Source organism: Protopterus annectens, chromosome 10.part0 (genome assembly GCF_019279795.1).
Source record: "Protopterus annectens isolate FY-2018-M chromosome 10.part0, PAN1.0, whole genome shotgun sequence".
Taxonomy (NCBI): Eukaryota; Metazoa; Chordata; order Ceratodontiformes; family Protopteridae; genus Protopterus; species Protopterus annectens.
The window spans coordinates 1,639,756,056-1,639,778,169 of NC_056744.1; positions in this window are offsets into that span (position 1 = coordinate 1,639,756,056).

Below are 22,114 nucleotides of genomic sequence, written 5' to 3' on the forward strand. Positions count from 1 at the left end.
TAATGGGGAACTTAAAGAAATAGAAACTGAACTTATGGTTTACCTGTGCAGTGAAGGATTTAGTGTAGAAAATCCAACACTGAGCAATGTCACATGATAGAACAAAGAGTCCCCAAATTAAGGAGAGATAGATGGAATGGGAAGCGTCTGATCACTTACCACATGAATATACTCTGGAGCCTTCAGTAGGAAACTAGTACAAAAGTTCATTGGAGGTTGCACAGCAAGTGAAGGCGCAGGAAAAGCTGACAACTTGATGCAGTCAATGTTATGCACTGATAGGGAGTTCTAATATGGACGTTCTCAAATGGAAGAGCAAAGGATGAATCAAGATGCAGCTGAAGAGAATATGTCACAGGAGGATGTTCTGGAACTTTCTTCAGAATACCCACAGGAAATGGAGAACAAAGAATATGCCCTCAATACAGAAAAAAATGATCAAAGGGAAGAGTTCCTTGATTTATTACAGATGGCTAGACGTATTAAGATCAATGAAAGAAATACATTACAGGAAGTCATTAAGACCCAAAATGTTAGAAGCCTGATTAAACAAATAAACACAGTAATCAAGACTATTAACAGAAATTCATATCATATAATAGAAGTAAATAGGATATATTACTGTGCAGCTAAATTAATAATAAATAAAGTCTTATCACAAAAACACAGGGCAATAAGGGAAAAGAGGGGAAGAAATGAAATGCAATTAAGACAAGCGGTGTCACTCTTAAAAAAAGTATAGTAGAGGGAACAGATCATTAAAGATACATAGAAGGACAGAACTGCTAGCCTTAGAAGGGTAATACGTAAGGAGAAATGCTGCTGGGAAAGGAATGGAAAAAAGATTCACACCAGTTACGCAGGTTTCAACATTATCTTCAACTGAATGTTTTATAAAAATGGAAACTAAATTTGCCTATCTTCATTAATATAGTAAACTACAAGCCATATATCTTGGAAACCCTAAAACTTCATTTTTTTTAAATCTCTTAGCTCTAGCAAAATCTTTCCAAAATTGGGTACTGATACTAGTCTATTTAGTACTCTGACTGAAGCTAACAAGACTAACATGTCTTCTCCTACATTGACTAACAACTACTTTACTTTACAATATCTGTTACTGTTACTCTAACTTTTCCAATGCACAAAATACTTGATCAGGCTACTTTTTATTTTAAAACCCTGCCCCCCCCCACACAAAAAAATAAATGAAAAACACCTCAGTTCTATAGAGTATAAATGCAACTGTCACATTCATAGCCTGCATCCAAATATCACAAACTCTATTGCCGCAATTCTATCTGAAGCCTTAGGACACATTTTTAATGTAACTCTTAGTACACAGACAATACCTCCAAACTTTAGCATGCTACCATCTTAATCTTATCATTCCTAAGGTCACAACTTTGAATTCAGTTAGAGATTACAAGCTTATAAACAATCTCTCTCACACTTCGCAAAAATCTTAGGAAAACATATTCCTGAGTATATTCAAAAATATGACCTCTTATCAGATAGATAATATGGTTTCTACTCTAAATATATCATATAGGCAGTGATCTTCTCACTTTCCCCTCAAATATACTCATATATGAAGAAAGATCTTACTAACGGTGATTATTTTTCTCAGCTTAAATAGGGGAGTCAAAGAGTTAACCACAACCTTTTAACTGATAAAACTTCTGACTATGGATTCTCTTCAGAGGTAACTACATGGTTCATCAACTATTTATATAACAAAACATTTACCGTCGTTCTCAGGACAGACCACAGACTTACTCCAAAGTACAGAAAATTAGATTTTCAGATGTATTCACGTTGCTAGCTCAACAGAAAATCATCACTGCTCCATAGAAACAGCAAACTGGTAACCAGTCACAAAGATAGCTACTTATTTGTTCTACATACATTTCAAAAGGTTAAATACTTCCCACCCCTTGCTATTAAGTTCACGATTCCACATAGTCACATACTGAACAGACCTCATTGTATAAATCTTTTCACAGCTTTACTTTTTGAGAAAGAAAAATGAAAGAGCACCTGTTAGAAAAAAATAAATGTACATGTTTTAATAATGAGGCATAATATGATTTCTGATCTGGCTGTGTATAATTACGTTTTCATGTTTTCGGTGTGATGTTCCTCATTAATCGTAATGTGAAGGAGGATTGTTTGTCTTTGGACCTTCTGTTACTTTACTGCTTTATTAATATTCACTTCCCATGTACTATGATGTGTATGTGCTATACTGTTATATAGGTACGTTACACTTCTTTATAGTCAATGTACTACATATTTTGTTCTGCTGTATTTATAATAATACGTCTATTATGTTAATGTCTTTAACATGCGGCATAGGCAATGACTAAAAAGGGTCTCGTACTAGCCCACCAACATCATTATCAAACAAATAAATAAATAAGACAGGAAAAAATGGGATTCATAAAGGGTTACCTCTAAATGTACAGCCTTTCTGTAATCAAGAACATCCCTACCAAATGACTTGTGCTGTCTATTCACTCAGAAATTTACAGCAAGTGTACACTTCCTGCAGGCTTAGTGGTTACCTTTATGAACCCCATCAGTAATGTGTAGTCATGTGGACCTGCCAAACACTGGGAAGTCTGTAATTATCCCTATTGAAAAGAACTATTAAGAGCAGCTAGCAGGAAAAATAAATACAATTGTATTATATGTGGGGGGGGGTATTTCTCCAAACACAGAATCCTAGTGAATGAGTAATTAGAACATATGCTATGACTGCAGTGGATGCTGGTCTATCTGCAATGGATATATGATGATTAATGCAAAAAAAAGACATTAAGACATACTTTGACTTTTAGCTGATGGGCAATATGATCACATTTTTTAAAAGAGTATATCAGAATGCTTTAAAACAGCAGCTTTTCCCATTTCTGCATTGTACCTATTTATCAGATTTTTATTTATTTATTTTTTCGGGGGTTAGAGTAAAAATTTATACAAACAGATTAGTCATTAGCATTGATGCAGGCAGTCAATGGCCTGATCTTAAACAACTTCATCACAAAGGATTGAGACAATGAGCAAGAAATAGCATTTCAAGAAAATTTATTAAATAAAACGCCCAGTCTGCATTGCAGCCACTCACATCACACTTACTTACAATAAACTGAGAAAAAAAGGGGAAATAAAGTTGCCAACTATTATGACAAACTGCTATGCATGTACCATCTTCAAATCTATGCCCAGACCTAAAAGATGAAGAATTACTTAGAACATGTGATAAGGTTTTTCAGTGGCTGTGCGCTCAAAACTTAGCTGAGAAAGAAATTTGATCTGAGTAGCAGATTTTATCTTTAAAAAATAAAATACGTGTCTTTGTCTACCCTAGCAGCCACTATCTGTCCAAAGGAGAATGGATATGGGGGTCTCTTTGTTTGCCATTGTAATGTCCAGAAATTTTTCAAAACCATTGAATATACAGATATTGCAGGATCAGCAGACAGTACCTAGATTTGGTTAAGCCCCCCCCCCCCCTCCAACAGTTGGCTACCCTTTTGATATCTCAGCCACCACTATATAGCTTAAAACTATGCACAAAACATGCCAGAGCCATATCAACTGAAAGGGACTGATCTTCTTCCTTTCCAGATTTGAAGTCATACAAGCTGTTCTGATTTTCCACTGACGTTTGAAGTAGACTTTTTTAATGGCACAGGAAATACGCTAATTATACTACAAAAATGGTTTTGGTTTCTGAACAGGGGTTAACTTGGCAAAATTCAGCAATAAAGAAATCTGCTAAATTCTTCTTCAGAAAGACGACATACTTTTTTCCCCATAAAACTAGTATTTTAAGGTTTTAGCTGAATGTGCTTTCCCTTGGCCATAACAGGAATGCTAAATGCATCTGTCATTTCTAGAAAGGGAAAACAAGAAAGAAACCATCATGCGACCCTGGATTTCCTGACTGCGAACTAGGTTGCCCAATTTCAGTTAGCGGCCTGAGTGATGGAGGGGCCTGGTAGGAAAAGGGGGAAGGAACACCTTTTTCCTTGGCTCACCTACTCCATGAGAAATGGACGAGTTTGTGCCATAACCTGCCAATGGAGTGGTCCAAGACCCAGAGGTAGTACAGTGGACACTCTGTAAAAAATAAAGACAAAGAAGCAAATCTAGAGCAGTTGATGGCCAGATGGATGGCTTGCAAAGGCGACTAAAACAATAAAAAATAAATAAATCTCAATGTTTCCTAATATATACTGATTTTTATTCATTCCACTTGAAAATATTTGGCACTTACATCAAAAGATTGAAATTCCGAGCTGTTAATGAGCTCCTTCCTATGCCTAGAGTCCAGGGATCGATTCCTTCTATACCTTCATTTACCTACAATATGATTGTGAGGAGGTTACTTAACCAAACAGCATTTCTGGGTCATCCTGGAAAGGGACAATTTGTCCAGTGAGCTTAACCAATCAACAAATAGGTAAAAAAAAACAGACTCAGCCTTCTCCATTGGTGAGAACAGGATTTAGTCATTAGGTATTTCTGCATCAGTAAGCTATTTTTTTTTCTGGTTACTGTGACTTACTTGTAAATATTAGTAACAGCAGAGGTTGGCTGTAGAGAGCTACCAATGAATAATGAAATGGTATGGCCTACTCAAATGATGCTTTCTAATTCTACACAGTGGTACAGTGACAGGTCATTCCATTACTTATCATTAACACATTGAAAGCTAGCAATCTTTCTTGCAAAGCTGAAGCCTTTAGTGTACATCTCCCAGGAGGACAAAAAGTTAGACTTTGCTTACTATAGTCTTTCCTCTAACTTTAAAGTTTGGAGCAAACTGCACATTGGGAAAAGCCATTTAGATTGGGAGTGACTAAACAATTTATAGGGACAGCCATTATGTTAAAAATGCTGAATACTTTGTTCATAAATGACAGATTTCTATTATTTCAGACCTTCACACAGTCCTTCATCTCATGGGTCAGGGCTGCATATGTGTCATCCATTTGCTATTTGTAGGAGGGCGTAGTTTAAACCATATATAGCTGAACTTGTTGGTTGCATTACAAAGTAATGACAAAAAGGCAGGAGATTACAGAATAACTGATAAGTCAAAAGTATATTTGAGTCCTAAGCAGACTTAGAATGTCTCCTAATCTGTGAGAATTTTTAAATGGTAAAGAAGAGGTCAATACATACTGGCTATTACCAGAGATGTCATCACAATGAACTGGAAAAGTAAAAATATCCTCTCTTTTTCTGAGTTTATTTCTTTAGCAAAAAGTGTATGTAACAAAGAATTGCAAACTATGTATAACTGATCATCAAATATCACGCATAAACAGCTATATTGGCAAAAACCTAGAGACCTATTGGAAAAGTTTTAATGGTTTTGTTTAATGTAAAATGTTGTTGTGGACTCAATATAGTTTTATATGTTTTTAGTTGTTTTATACTATACATTTATTTCATGTAGATTTAAAATGCAATAAAAACTTAAAAAAACAAGGTCAGTAGTAATGAGAAGATATTAGTCTGCATGCATTAATAAGCGTGAGATTGTGTTTCTTTTTTTTTTTGTTCAAAGTTTTTTTATTGATTTTTAAAACAATCGTTGAAACAACAAAATAGTAAACTATATGCAAAATTTACAAAGGCCTCAAGCACTGTATGAAAAAATAAAGAAAAAAGGAAGAGAAACAAAGGGAACAAGCAATATAAAATGTAAAGTAGGGTACAATGTTCATTCATTCATACTTTCAATATGATTAATTAGTTGAAGATGTATCTGAATTCAACGACTAAATAAGAGATAAAACTTTTGTCCAAGGATTACCAGTCCATTTTCTTGGGTATATTCTTGATTCTTTAACTTTTATTTCCATTGGCACTACTTCAACCAAAAGGATCATTAAATCTTGTAAGGTTGGAATGGAGGAAGATTTCCATCTTCTTGTCATACATTTTTTGGCTACTGCTAAAATTGTTCAAAGAAGATATTACTTTTGTTATTCAATACAATGGATTCATTTAAATTCAGACAAATTAAAGTTTTGATAATATAAAAGAATCAGTGAAGATGGCTTGGAGAAAATTTTCAATATCATTCCAAAATTTCTTAATGTGAGAACAATCATAAAAAATGTGAGACCAATCAGCCTTTCACTCTAGAGAGCATCTCCAACATATCACCTGTCCAGAAGAGTTAAATTTAGCAATTTTATTAGGGGTGACAACAACAAGGCAGCTTTGATCTGTGCAGCTTTATGAAGGACAAGAATGAAATATATGTAATTTGTGATTATTTGAATTACAGTCTGCAATTAGGCAATACAGATACAATTTAAAAACTTACATCCAAAGAACAGGGAACATTTCACTGCAGACCTTTTAAAAGTCTACTAAGACAGCACCAGAAGAAAAAGAGGGTGAAGCAGGAAAAGACATTATGGAGACTAGAGTTCCCAGGTTCTCAGTAGTTGACCTGTTTGAGATTAACACAGTTTATGAAAGGTACATGAAGGATATCAGAGTAAAACTTCTAGCATTCACTTTAGCTTGTGCTTGAAGTTCACAGAGATTAGATGGAATGATAAGGATATAGCTTTGGGGGACCTCTGGGACCCCCACTATGTCCAGCGTGTCTTCTTTAAGAGTATGTATTGCAGTGGGGGATTAGAGTTCCTATTATTGCTAATTCAGGAGACAAATACCAAATGGGGTGAACATCACCTTATAAAGCACAGAACAAAAAACATCTGCATCTGATGAACTCCCCGAAGAAAGGTACTTAATGGCCACAGCCAACTTATTGCACTCAGAATGGTCACTCATGAAGACTTATTTGTTCTTCCAGAAATACAGTGAGACCTAAGAGACCATCATTTAATTGACAGTCATGAAAAGGAAGAATAGAATTGGAAGTTGAAGAATAGAAATGTCTGTTCTTCATTCCTTGATACCCTGACCCGTGCTCCAGGAGAAGGATAACAAAAGGTAAGGTAGATGGTCAGTTCTCTATTACCCACTCTGGTGCTCCTCCTTCTCTGATCATTAGGTACATTCTTCCCAGTCTGCACTACTCAAAGGTACAAAAAAAGAATCCCATATCTGTTCCCTGATTCAGCATTCTTAGGACCATTAGGTCCATTCTCCCTGATATGTGCTCCAGATGCAGAAAATGAGAAAAAGGTAAGGTGTAGCCAAGCTCCACTTTCCAGTCTGGCATTCCAGCTCTTAGGAGTTCTTCCTGATCTGTGCTCCTCAAAGCTGCAAAAACAAGAAATGTTTTTCTGCTTTAAAATGTAGCAAATTGTTTGCTACTTTTGGAAGTGATCTACTACAGTTGGCAAACCAGTGCTTCAGGCCTGACACCAATAATAACAATTATAATATCAGTATTACATTCTGAATGCTGGTACTATAATAAAGCACCATCGGCAACTGCTGATTGTACTCCCTAAAACCTTGCATCCAGGGTGGCTGCCCACTTTGCTCCACCCTAGCTACACTTCTGTACCTTTGAGTAGAAATTGTGTCTCTTTAATGAGCTTCGTCTGAACTTTATCACAAGACACTTACCCCTACTTTTGCCTGGTGAAGAGAGCATACTATCCAAAACGAATAATTGTCTTCTGGCCTTTACTGAGTGAATTAACTGATTTTGTGCTATAAATCTTGAATGTATCGATACTTCTTTACAGGTCATGTAATATATCATACTTATGTTTATTGACCAACATTAAGAAATCTTTTGATCTCTCCTATAAAGGCTGATTTGCTACACTGTATTTCTTAGTGTCTGGCTTAGGCCCAATGCTGGTGGACCAAGACTTGCCATAGTCAAGCCCTTTCTGAAGCAATTGCATGTCATATGATGAGCTGGCAACTGTATGCAGTCTGTAGCCTTGAACATTTGACTGGATATCAGGAGGTTATTCCCTTTTTCTTAGATGTTTTAGTTCCTCTTCATATACTTTTTCCCTTCTTGTGGTATTGCCTGGTTTGTCTAATTTTATCTTAGACTGTCTCTTGCCTTGATCCTGCCTTTCATCTGTAGGGATAGTAATTTCTCTCCAGCAGTTACATCTCTCTCTCTCTCTCTCTCTCTCTCTCTCTCTCTCTCTATCTAGTGGTCACTAAGTGAAGCCCGCATAACCTCCTGTCAATTTTCCTTTTCCCAATCCTTCCAAAATTCTTTAAAGAGTGGGAAATCCTTTCCTATAATTATATTGCTGTTGAGGTAAAGTACTACTGCAAATGGATGTAGCATTACCCAAATCTTTATTTCTACTTGGGTGATCAGATAGTGCTTTCTTTCGGGTCTACATTAGATCATCGAAATGGCAGAATTTTGAATGATCTAATATCGAACCCAATATCGTGAATGCTGAAAACAGCGAAGCTGCACAAAACCAAATTCTTTCCTAGGGAAAGAATTCGGTTGGCCGTTGTTGTGGCTTCGCTGTTTTCAGCAATGCGGTGGAAAGTTACGGGTTGGGTTAAGGTAAGTGTGTGATTGTGCGTACGTTCGGGTTAGGGCATGGGTTGGGTGAGTTAGAGTTAGGGCGCCGGTCAGGTAAGTGTGTGATTGTGACAGAATTTGGGGTTAGGGGCAGGTTAAGTGAGTTAGGGTTAGGGCGTGGGTGAGGTGAGTGTGCAATAGTGAGAATTTGGGGTAAGGGCCAGGTTAAGTGAGTTAGGGTTAGGGCGCGGGTGAGCTGAGTGTGCGATAGTGATGGACCTTAGGGTTAGGGTCTGGGTTAAGGTAAGTGGATAGATAGTGGTGTATGTGCAGTGTAGTGTAGGGTTAGATGTAACTTTTAAATGTATGTGTGTGGATTGCTGCTTTTTAGTGTGCTTGTGGTGTGTGTGTGTTTCTCAGAACAGCAATTTTTTTCCCTTGGAAAAAATTCACTGTTTTGAGGTTTCAATATTGTTAGTGTTCGGGTTTTGCAGTTAGACGTTACGGCATTCGATAATCAGCCATTTCGATGATCTGAAATAGACATAGGTCATTTTTACCAGCCTTGTAGCAGCTTCAGTCACACTCCACAGCCTCTTGTCCTCTATTTATATGCCCAGTTACCTAGGTAGGAGTCTCTTGCTTACCTCCCCTTTATGACATTGTTTCTCACATTTAAAATAAATAATAAAGGAAGAAGGACCCTTAAGCTTAAGGACAGACTCAATGGGTTTGTTAGTGGTCTCCTTAAACATGCGTTTATAAAATAATACCGTTTCCACCAGGGATATCAATTTGGAGGGACTCAAGGGGTCAGCTTGGCATTCCCACCATTTAATAGGTAACGGTTTCTTAAATTGGTCAGCGAATAAGATTTCCAGCATTATTTGTATGCTGCCATATTCTTCTGAGTCTACCAGTATTTTGCTATAAGTTTCAACTCACATAATTAAGGCCTTACAGTCTTAGTTCTTAAAAAGACACACTGATGGAATTTATGAATTTATGTCACAGTAGTTATCTCCATCCTAGCCAACAGAATCCTCTTAAACTTAACAGATTCTAAGCAGTCAGTAGCAGAAATAGCCACATATGCCCTCAGGGCTTCTCCTGTAAGATTAGTAGCTAATAACTGAGCCCATGATGAGTGGTCCCATCCCTCCTGACTACTAATTCTTTCATGACCAAATGAGCCCCCCAGAGTCTTTATTAGAATTAAGGTGTTTAAATGTGGTATCACCCTACGTTGTGATTTTAATTTGGTTTCCACCACCATCCCTTTGATAGCAGTTGTAGAATTCTGTAATAACTGCTAAACATTGATCATGGATTGCAAAACAAGTACTTTGATATGTGGATTAATACTCACAAGGAGTGATGGGAGACAGAACTGATTGTGTGAAAGATACAGCTTCACCTGTCCACTGTGTTAAACACTTGTAGGAAACTGGATGGATACTTGTATAACTCTGTAACATAAAATTTTATTGTAAGAAATTAAAAATCTCTGTTGCAAATAGCAACAGGTAGAACATAAAACTTTTAAGGGTCACTACTTTGTGACCTACAAACAACAAAAATACAAATTTCAGTATAAAAAGGACAATTGCAAATGCAAAGTCAAAAGTTCCTTCTTTCTTTCTATACAGGCTTTGTAATATAACCAATCAAAGGCACTTTAATGGCGAGAATTTACCACTGACAACATATTTCTTACAAGAGCAGTAACAAACCCAGTATTGTGACATTTGGGAGCACAGGTTGACAGCAATCTAAATTTCAGTCACCATGTGTCCATAGTGATAAGGAAAGCCTTCTACATTGCACGTCTCATAAATAAGGGCATCATATCCAAGATTAAGGAGGTTATAACTCCGTTGTAATCGACCTTTATCAGACCACTACCACTAATTGAGTACAATGCCCCCTTCTGTATGTATCTCACCAGACATCTGCAACAACTGGAGAGACCACAGAGGTTTCTAACCAAGAGAATCCAGGGCCTCCAAAACATGATCTACATGAAAAGACTGAAAGCCCCATCACTGTACTCTGTATCATACAGGTGGCTGAGTGGCGACCAGTGCCAGGCCTACAGAGCAGTCTCTCACTCTGCCCTTATGGAAATGCTGAACATCCATAAATCAAATAGGACAAGAGTCACTCACTCCAGGGATATCATCATAGCCTGTGACATTAATAAAACATGTTGGAGAGATTGATATATCTCCCAGAGATTGTCACTCCTCTGGAATAAGCTCCCACTTCACATGAAAGAGAGCTCCTCTATCACCCTATTTAAGTGCAACCTTGACAATTTGAGGGATGACCCAGGAGTGGCACCTATGTCCCTCATGGACAGGGGTAGTCAGTGCTGATCATAGAATCGCTCTGCTAACAATTACTATGTAACTATGGTCAATTAGGATACATAGGTTTTTTACATGGCTAGGCTTGTAAAGGCCCAAGGGTCATTAGCCTAGTAACCACCTATGAACCCATGAACCTAATATGTAACAGTTCACAACAAACAATATGTTCAGTCTGTCTTTACGATGCTGAGGTTTTGGCATCTAAATGTTTCTCTTCCTTGCACATGTGAGAAGCAACTGTTTAATAGTAAGTCAAGAATTCAGTCACTTCCCATTGCAAATCACCAAGACAGCTTGCAAAATTCAAATGAATAACACAAAAAATGGGCATCTCTTACAAAGCCACTCCAGTGATGAACCGGAAGCCCTGAACAAAATAAAAGTTTTCTGGCTTAACTTTCCAGCGTAACAGCAGTATTAGCTTTATACCTCCCAGAGTATCATGACAAAAATCAAAGTGCATACACTATAACAAGCTCAGCTGACCATTCTTTAGGCACAGAACTGTAGATGTGTAAAACAAAATCTCATACCACTCGTTCAGGCAAAAGCTTTTCTTATCTTTACCATTTCTGTATGATATGTGGATTCCTTCCGTCTCACTCTCTCAAGGTACATATCCTCTGAGAAAGGTGTAGTCTTCTCTGCTTCCTGGTTTTACAAACTTCTCCAGAGCACATTCAGTGAGTCTCTTTGACTCTACAACTTATTTCATTTTGTCTTTGGTAACTAGTTGTATTTGGAGCTGCCTCTATCTATATACTTAATTACCTGCCTGAATTGTGAGAGTTTAAAGGGCCAGCTACCTCCCATATCAATCCAGTCCTAATACTCATGAAACTTTTACAGAAAGTTCTAAGCTATGCTTAGGGTGCCATACACCTAGCAGTCTGACATATCATTGCTGGTACTAACTACCAGGTAACTCCCATTAATACCAGCATGGCATGTTGCAATACACACACACACACACACACACACACATATATTTATATATATATATATATATATATATATATATATATATATATATATATATATATATATATATAGGTGTTAAAAACTGCATTGAACATGCAGCATCCTGACACAGAATAGGTCAATGTCACATGGTCGACACAGAGAGCGGATCAACAGGTGTGCAAGATCAACAGTCCCTGAGTAGGGAAATATTTCCTTTCCCTGGGCTGGGGATTGTGCAGTCCCAGAGTTAGTATATGTAATTTGTGGGTGGTGTAGAAAGTGCAGAGAACTTGCCACTGGTTTACAACACATGCACAGAATGTATCATTCTTATGCATTCGATGTTAGGGCATCGATCTGTAGGGTGTCGGGACAGTCTACATTCCACGTAGTGTCCTCTACCCATACACATATATATATATATATATATATATATATATATATCAGTGCATTAAGTTTCACAATGTTTTTAATGTGAACAGTTTCTGCTCAAAAAATCAGCAATTAGTAATAAACACACACACACACACACACACACACACACACACACACACACACACACACACACATATATAATTTCGAAATGCCAAAATCTCGACTTTCAAAATACTGAACCCCGAAAGTCGAGATTTGGGAATCTCGAAATTAAAAAGTGAACAAATAAAAAAAAAAAAAAAAAAAAAAACCAACTAAAATAATGTTTTTAAAGGGGGGGCTTGCCCCATTGTACCCCCACACCACCCCTACTTAAATATACCAACTCCGAGATCATGCTACAATGAAGAGAATGGCAATGCTCCTGTTCTCCTTACTGTTCTCTTTACTGTAGCACGATCTCGGAGTTGGTATATAAAAGTAGGGGGTGGGAGGTGCACCTGCAAAAACATTATTTTAGTTGTTTTCTTGGTTCACTTTTCACTTTTGAGATTCCAAAATCTCGATGTTTTGAGTTCAGTATCTCAAAACTCAAGATTTTGGTCTTTCGAAATTAAAAAGTGGACCCGTATATATATATATATATATATATATATATATATATATATATATATATATATATATAGGAGCATACTATTGTGGTTCTGACAAGCTGGAAGAGTACAAGTGATCAAAATATCTGCAAATATTGTAGCAAATAGTCTATAAGAAGTGTTATGCTGAAATTATTGTGCTGTTACTTTAAATATGAATGTTTTAATTCTGTAAATGGGTATGTTACTTTAAGGCAGAGAGAGATTTCCTTGTATTAAATGGGGCAAGATCACTTTATTAAATAATTATGGATATATATAGGATTACTTTCCTTTTTTCCAAATGAGATTGGTAGGGAAAAGCAGTACATGTGTGACAGAGAATTATCCATAGTGATGGAAGCTCTAAAAAAGGGTCTGGAAACTGTTAGTACTAGAGGACTACACAGAGACGGGCCTTACAAGAGCTGGAAACTGTTAGTACTAGAGAACTACACAGAGATGGGCCTTCCAAGAGCTGGAAACTGTTAGTACTAGAGGACTACACAGAGAGGGGCCTTCCAAGAGCTGGAAACTGTTAGTACTAGAGGACTACACAGAGAGGGGCCTTCCAAGAGCTGGAAACTGTTAGTACTAGAGGACAACACAGAGAGGGGCCTTCCAAGAGCTGGAAACTGTTAGTACTAGAGGACTATACAGAGACGGGCCTTCCAAGAGCTGGAAATTGTAAGTGCTAGAGGACTACACAGAGACGGGCCTTCCAAGAGCTGGAAACTGTTAGTACTAGAGAACTACACAGAGAGGGGCCTTCCAAGAGCTGGAGACTGTTAGTACTAGAGGACTACACAGAGACAGGCCTTCCAAGATCTGGAAACTGTTAGTACTAGAGAACTACACAGAGATGGGGCCTTCCAAGAGCTGTAAACTGTTAGTACTAGAGGACTACACAGAGAGGGGCCTTCCAAGAGCTGGAAATTGTTAGTACTAGAGGACTACACAGAGACGGGCCTTCCAAGAGCTGGAAACTATTAGTACTAGAGGACTACACAGAGAGGGGCCTTCCAAGATACACTTTTTCTGGTAGTTTAAAACTGTTCTTAAGATACTAGATATGTGTTTAGTTAAACCACAAGACTTTATGGCTGATTCAAAGAACCCACATTTCGGTTCTGATTTTTCAAACAATAAACTACATTATTTTTATATGACTTTTGTCTCAAGCTGTATATATATATATATATATATATATATATATATATATATATATATATATATATATATATATATAAATGTGTGTGTGTGTGTGGATTCACTTCTTAATTTCGAAATACCAAAATCCGAGGTTCAGAATATCAAATTCAGAACCTCGAGATCTTGGAATTTTGAAATTAAGACCCCCCCCCCAAAAAAAGCAGTCAACAAATCACAAAAAAAAAATTTTCAGAGGGGCAAGCTCCCCTGCACCCCCCACACCCCCGATATTTAAATATACCAGCTCTGAGATCACACTACAGCGAGGAAAAGGGAAATCTACCATTCCATGCTATATGCTGATCTCCATTCAGGATTTCAAAGTTCTAAAACTCCGATCATATAAATTTCAAAGTTTTAAGCTTCAGAATTCTGTAGATAGATAGATATATAGATATATACATATATATATATATATATATATACATAGATATATATATATATATATATATATATATATATATATATATATATAGATATATACATACAGAGACAGGGAGAGAGAGAGAGGAAAAACTAAATATTTAGAGAGAGAGATAGAGATAAAGACATACATATAGATATACATATGTAGGTTTTCAGGTGTGTGATATCATTTAATGGACATGGAGGTAAACAGTCATGTCTTGAGTAGTAGAGTCAAGACTGTGATTTTTAAGTCTACACCCATGTCTGTAGAAGATATTTAAGTTATCATACAATTGAACCCTGCATATCCATTTTATGCAATGGGTTTTTGTTTTTAGAGGAAATTTGAATTTTGTTTGGGGTATATGAATATGTGTGTGCATGTGTGCGCTCATGTGTTTGCGCATGTATGTGAATTTATAGAAAAAGAGGAGGCAGAATATATAATTTTCTTTCTTCTTATGTTTGTAAATGTAGAAATCTAAAACTCCAGCTTAAATCAAACATCAGTGGAAAACTTCGAATGAAATTATTTTGTAGGGTGTTAAGCTGTCACTGTAGTTATACTCTTTTGTTATTTGCATATGTTTTAAAGTTCTTCACACTTATTTGTTTAAAAAGTTAAACATTTGCATGTTTGCTTGCAGTTTGTCTATTTGTTCGTGCACTCTTTCTTGCCTAGTTAGAGAAAAACTACAACAATATGTAATGCAACTCATTTTGCAGGTGACTGTATGCGGAGCAATGGCTTCGCATAGAAATCCCAGCCCTCTAAATGTCAAACGCCAACATGAAAAAAAAGAATGAAACTGCAACAGAAGACTGACTCTGAAATATTGCTGTTCTCATTTTGACTTCTTTTTTGAAGGGGAGCAAGCTTACCCTGTACTCCTGATCTGGGGGGCCCACTGAATTTATATAACAACACCTGGATCACCATACCTTGGAGAAAAGGAAGTATCCTGAGAAATGGCCATCTCAGATTTAGCATGTGTAAATAAGTTTTTTAGCCATTTAGTCTATGTGTTTTAAGACTCAGTCTGGTTAGACCTGATATTTCAAATGGTTATCCTGAGGGCTACTGCTGTGTCTGCATGTGTACACATACTTTCACATATTAAAAATAAGTAAAGCCTCTGAGAGTAAATTCCTCCTTTACAGAGAATGATGAACAGTGGCATACAAATGTCTAATGATAAGATTCAACCTCGGATCTCAGCTTTGCAGTCCCATGTTACCAGACTGTGCTGTACTGCCTCCAAATGGCAGTGAAAGGATGTCGGATAGGGAAGAGTGGCCCTAATATTCCTGCTGCGATTGGGATGATATATGGTGAATTCAGAAGGCAGATAGTTATTTTGGGAATGGAATAATGTAGACTGTAAACTCAGGCTCTCAGTCATAAATGGTACATAGTCATATATTTTGCTAATGTTCATGTTAGCACTTCATAGGATTTCATTTTCTTTTTTCAGAATTCTGAAAAGCAGTTAATATTTGTTGACTGATTCATTTACATTTGTTAACTAGAATAGTCTAAATGAGCAGGAGTCCATTTTCAGTGGAGGACCTGGAAGAAAAGCTTCATAACTGTATTACAGATTGTTGCAATGCCTCATACAGACCCCTTGAAAGAACGATGGTAAAACTGGGAAACGCATGCAGGTTTTCATACAAGCATAATAGATATAGTTTAACTGGGTGATTTGTAAGGTAAATAAAGTAAGAAACATGGAATATGGGGGGCAAGGAGGGATAGACAGGGAAAACTGAGGTAAGCTTAGACAAAGGGAGTTAGACAGAAATGAAAAATACAGGTATATAGAATTAGAGGAGACATATGTGCAACAGCAGGACCAGTTAGAATTAAGGAATACTTTCTGCCTGTGGGTGGAAATAATATTTTCCTGAATAACATTTAAAAATGGATGTCTTGTAAGAGCAAAGACCTCATCTGAGGAGGAAGAATTATAACCAGTTATCATATTTATGTGCATCAGTAAAACAGTAGAACTCTGGCTTTCCTTAAATGCTACAGAATTATTTTTTCAGTATTGAGGGTATAACAATATGTGCCTTGTACTATAAGCATAATAAGATGATATTTTTACTATATTTGAAATGACTAAGTGTTTCTATCATCTTCATTTAAAATGTGATAATTACTAAAGTTTAAGAAGGAATTGGTAATTTTTCATGATGTTATTAATTACAGTGTTTGATACTCAAAAAATAAATAGATGAATGGCAAGATGTTCTTGGTAACCACCTAGGTAATGAATTATATCATCTCTGATTTTTCCAGGAAGACTCTGGAGGGCAATTGTCTTGCAAGGTGGGTACTGTGTGGATTATGTCAAGTTTTATGAATTTTGGAAATAAAAGTACACTTTCTAACCACCCCTGGGGTATTCATTCACATTGCAGGATTTCAGACATGACCTGAGAGTAAGGTGCCATAATTGCAGTTAGTGAACATATCCCAGACAGCCAACTCAGCCCCAGGAAGCAGGCTCTGCAAATATTCAAAATTGAGTAGGAGTGAATGTAAGGGACAATGGAAGTCCAAATGGCTACACCAGCATAGTTACCAGCACCTATGCATTAAGTGTGTTCCCTATAACTGCTTCAGGTGTTGTAAGTAATATGCATAAAACACATGCTGCTAAAACTACTATAAATGAAATGAGTGTAACCATTACCATCACTACTATCCATCCATGCCACCAGTAGTACTACCCTTACCAAAAGTACTACATTTACCACCAATGCTACTCATGCCACAAGTGTTACCAGTACTACAAATCCCACTGGTGCCACCAGGTACACAGGTATTACCCATGCCACAAGTGCTACTAGCAGCCCCAGTGCCACCAGTATTGCCAATGTTGCCTATTCCACTGGTACCACCAACATTATTAGCCATACAAATGTCACTAGTACAACCAGTACTACTTGTAACACAAGTATCACTCTAGTACCATTAGTACTATCATGTCACTAATGTCACCAATAACACCAATATTACACATGCCACAAGTACTACCAGTGGCACTAGTGATAATGTTATCAACAGTACAAATATATAAAGAACTACAAATGGAGTCAGCAGTACAAAACACTGTTCCACTGCCAGGTGTATACATTCTTTTTATGCATTATCATTTACCAAATCATATCCCACCTGATACACTTCAAAAAATTACTAAAATACAACAGTGGAGTAACCCCACATCTTATTGCTTTGCAACCAAGTCCATCTAGCTAGCGCTTCTTCATGGTATAATAGTACTAACCACTCTGATTTAAGATGACTTAAGATGCTAACATCCAGGTGTTGTTTATTCTTATATTTTCCAGTTTGTGTACTTGCTTTATGCCTGTACACAGCGTTCATGGCAACACTGGTTGTAGCATTAACTGACTGTAATATAAAAGGACAAGACATGCTACAATGGTCTGAAAGTCTTAGAATTGTTACTTAAAAGGTTCTTGTTACAGGCTCCAGAGCACTATTTTAGAATAGGAGCAAAAAGTAGCTGCAAGACACAACTATGCAATACTCATAATAGTAAATACTAAACTGCAGTTCCGCTTTATATTACAGTCATTCACAGATTGTGGTATCTCAGAGAACTCCCCTATTCTGAGATACATCAGTCTTGGAGTTAGCATATATAAGTAAAATGGGGTGAGACACAGCCACACATTGAATAGGGGTACATAGAGGTGAGGTCCACACTTACAAGATGCTTTTGCTTTATTGCAAGTTTTGTTTTTTGCTACTTTCTATATTAAATCTTTATTTTATATTGATTTTTTTATTAGATGTAAATATATATATATTTACATAGAAAGGAAAACATATCAAATAATTCCCAATAAATAGTTATAATTATAATAATAGCATAATAATTCAATTATTCATATATTATGTAATTAATATTTCAAGTTGCCCCAGTAGCATGCTTTCTTCATATTCTTAACAGAATGTAGTTGTATCATCTCTTTTTCATTTTTATAAATTTTAGTGGTAAGTGATAGAAATTCTTTAAATAAAAGAGACTCATTTAATTTCCAATTTTTTCATATAATGTTTTAGCTATAGCTAAGAGACACCAAAACACTTTATAGCATATATTATCAATAACTTCTAGAACTGAGATTGATGTTGTTGCCTTTTTGAGAATACAGTTATCAGTCCATAAACTCATGAAAAAATGTTAATGTCTTTAAAAAACTCTTGAACTTTCTAAAGTTCAAAAGCATACACACCAAATCCACTTTTATTATTTCATTATATCTCCATTTGACCACATTATTTATTTATAAACTTTATATATTGTACAAATCTTCTATGAATATATTCTACATAAATATTCTCCAATATAAACTAGATGATGTTTGCTGTATAGATTTACAGCATTAACAGTTTATTATCTTCATTTAGTTGTAGATTATCTTCAACTGAATCTAGAAATTTCCAGTAATTTGTACATAAAGTATTTTTATTAATTATAATTAGCCATATACTATAGAAGAACAGTCTTAGTAGATAAATTACCTTTTAAAATTAAAATCATATACTCATAAAAACTTGGAATTGTTTCATTTTCTTTTCATTCATAAAGTACAATTAATCTTTTAATCTCTTAATAGTAACACAAATTAATAAGTATAAATCCTCTAGATAATTTTTAACATTTCTGTTGATAAAATAGGTATATTTTATTAAAACAATCAAATTACAATAACATGTCTTTATTTTTAATGATGTCATTCTTAAGTTATCCTGACTTTCTATAAATCCAGCTGAAAAGTCATAGGAAATGTTAAAAATTTCCATGTTTTAAGTGATTTTAAAGATAAAATTGACATAAAAATGGATATTGGCCTATATGATGAGAAAACTCCCCTCCCCCTGTTTGAGCATAGGAGACATTAGAGAATATTTCAAAGATAAAGGAACTGTATTTGAACTTTGAATAAAAGTAAATATTTCACTTAATAAAGTAATAACTTTCTGGTAAAAAAAATAATTTCTGCACCCAAACCACCCAATCCTGGAGCTTTTCCCACTTTGTTATTTTTAATTTCATCTTTAATTTCCTTAAGTGATACAGGTTTAGTAATATTAGATATAGAATCCTCTTTAAGAGTAAAAGGTATATTTTGTTCAAATATGGTTTTAATTATTTCCACTATTATACTGCTACTACTATTAAAATTTTCATGATAGTTTTTTTAAAGATAAATTGCATTTCATTAATATATGAAGTTTTTTTTTATTTAAGGAATTTACAGTATTATTAATTTGAGCTTTTTTAGTTAAAGTTTATCTTCTATTAGCTGTTCTATTCATGTTTTTGGTGTCATTTCATAGCTTTGAAATTTACATTGTTTTCTAAAACCATTTTAGTTTTATATTCCAAGATATTCTGATATTGAGTTGTTAAATATTAATAATTTTGATATAATCAGTGTTCCTTCTTTGTTGTTCTAATCAAACTTTTTGAAGTTTCTCTTGAATACCTAATAATTATTTGTTCTATTCTTTAATTTTTATTGTGTGACCATGCCATCATTTTATTTCTAATATATATTTTAAGAGTGTCTGAAAGAATAATTTTATTTACTTCATCATTATCATTAAAGACAAGAAATTCATCAATTTATTTAATTAAATAATATTTGAAATCATTTAATTTAGTCATATATCCTGGAATTCTATGAAAATGTATAATTTCTAGTGTCCACTATTATTGTTCTAGAACCTAGATGAATCAGGTCTATATTACAACATCGAACTCACAGGAGTCCGAAAGTTGTAATATCAAACCCATATGTTCAAAATGTGAAAACAGTGAAGCCATGGAACACCGATTTTTTCCCCAGGGAAAAAAAATTGGTGGGCCATTTTCGCAGCTTTGCTATCTCCTCCACTGTAGTACAATTTTGGAGTTGGTATATTTAAGTAGGGGGGGTGTGGGAGGCAAAGCCCCCTACATTAGTATAAGTTTAAAGTGTACGTGTTTTTTTGTTTTTTGTTTTTTTACCAGAACAATGATTTTTTTTTTCCCCTGGGAAAAAAAATCACTGTTCTGTGTTTTCGTACATTTTGGATTTCAAACTTCCTGGTTCAATAGTACATCATTCAAACTCCTGTGAGTTGCACGATGTAATATAGACCCAATGAATCAAGTAAGATAAGTATAGATAAGTTTAAATTTCTAACCATTGTGCAGCTTCATGTTTCATTGTGCTGAGCTGCAGAACAAGCTACCTAGTACAACTGCCAGGAGATGATTATGACAGACCTATTGATCCCAGCAAACTCTTGAATAAGACTACTGACTTGCTGGAGAACTGCAAGCATTTCTCAAGAATTAGCTTTGGATCTGTGCTGCTGTCGTACTTCTGGTGAGAAAATGAGCAAAGGGACATTGCTTTCTAGCTGCATGCAGCTGCAGTGAGACCAGTGCTAGTACCAGCCAGGTAGGAGTGAGTGAATAGGTAAATCATTGTTGAATTCACGGTTCCTTCTAGTTTCTCTTTATGGTAATTCATCAGGTTAAGTGGCTAGTAATCTTTAGGATCACTCACTAGTCCTGCTGACATGGAGTCACACTTTTTTCTGTCTCCATGCTGTTGGCAACCTGTTGACACTAAGATTTGTGAGTAAATTTATAAACTGCCTTGTGCTTGCCAACAGTCCTTTACTATTATGCTGCACTGACACAACTTGTAAGAGAAAACTCAATTTGGAGGCTAGACTCTCACTGTGACATAAGTTAGTAAGCAGCTTACCACTGTATCACAGAACTAGACTCAGTTATGCTAAGATTTTAAGGAAATCTCTGTCTCGAATGCACCTTCATCCACACCTAAGGTGTCACTGTGGCCCCAAATTCACATTGATAAGGTGTCTAGAGGCTTTGACCGCACAAGCCTGAGTACTAGTAATGGGCACCTCTGTAGTCAGATACTTTGATGTTCTAGTTCCCAGTCAAAAAAAAAAGATAAGATAAAAGTCAGCTGTCTGTCTGATGGCAGGATTGAAGATGTTGCCAGAGGTCTTAGTTCCCTTCATCCTATAGTTGTCCACTTGCAGGAGATGACTATAGAGACTTCAACCTACAGGAGATGCAGAGACACAAGGCTGAGTTCTGTGGCAGGGAAGACACTTGAAGTAATGCCACAATTCCAAACTAAAATAATTGACTTCAACCATTGGCTGACTAACAGTTGTCATTCCAAGGGGATCCAATGTGTCTTGGTATGGGAGACAATGATTGACAAGACAGCCTGCTTTATCAGAGATGACTTCCAACTCTCATCTCAGGGTTTCCACATATTGACCAAAATTCTGTCTACCCTCATGCTTCATTTTTTTGGCAACCTCCATTTCCTGGATATCACAACCTTGCAAATTCTAATCTGACCTATGTTAAAGAAGCACTTCTCAACTCTAGGACTCTAAAACAATGCCCAAAATTGAGGTCTTCCCAAGAGTCAAACATATACATATATGAGTAGTTAATGAAACTTGGTTTCATTGTGTTTATAACGCTCTCTCCATGATAGAATGCTTTTAGTGGTGAGTAGCATCTGTATTTATCTGCACCACAATTACCTAATTCCAGTTCCTTAATGACACCAATATAGAAATCCTGTAGATCTTAATTACATTA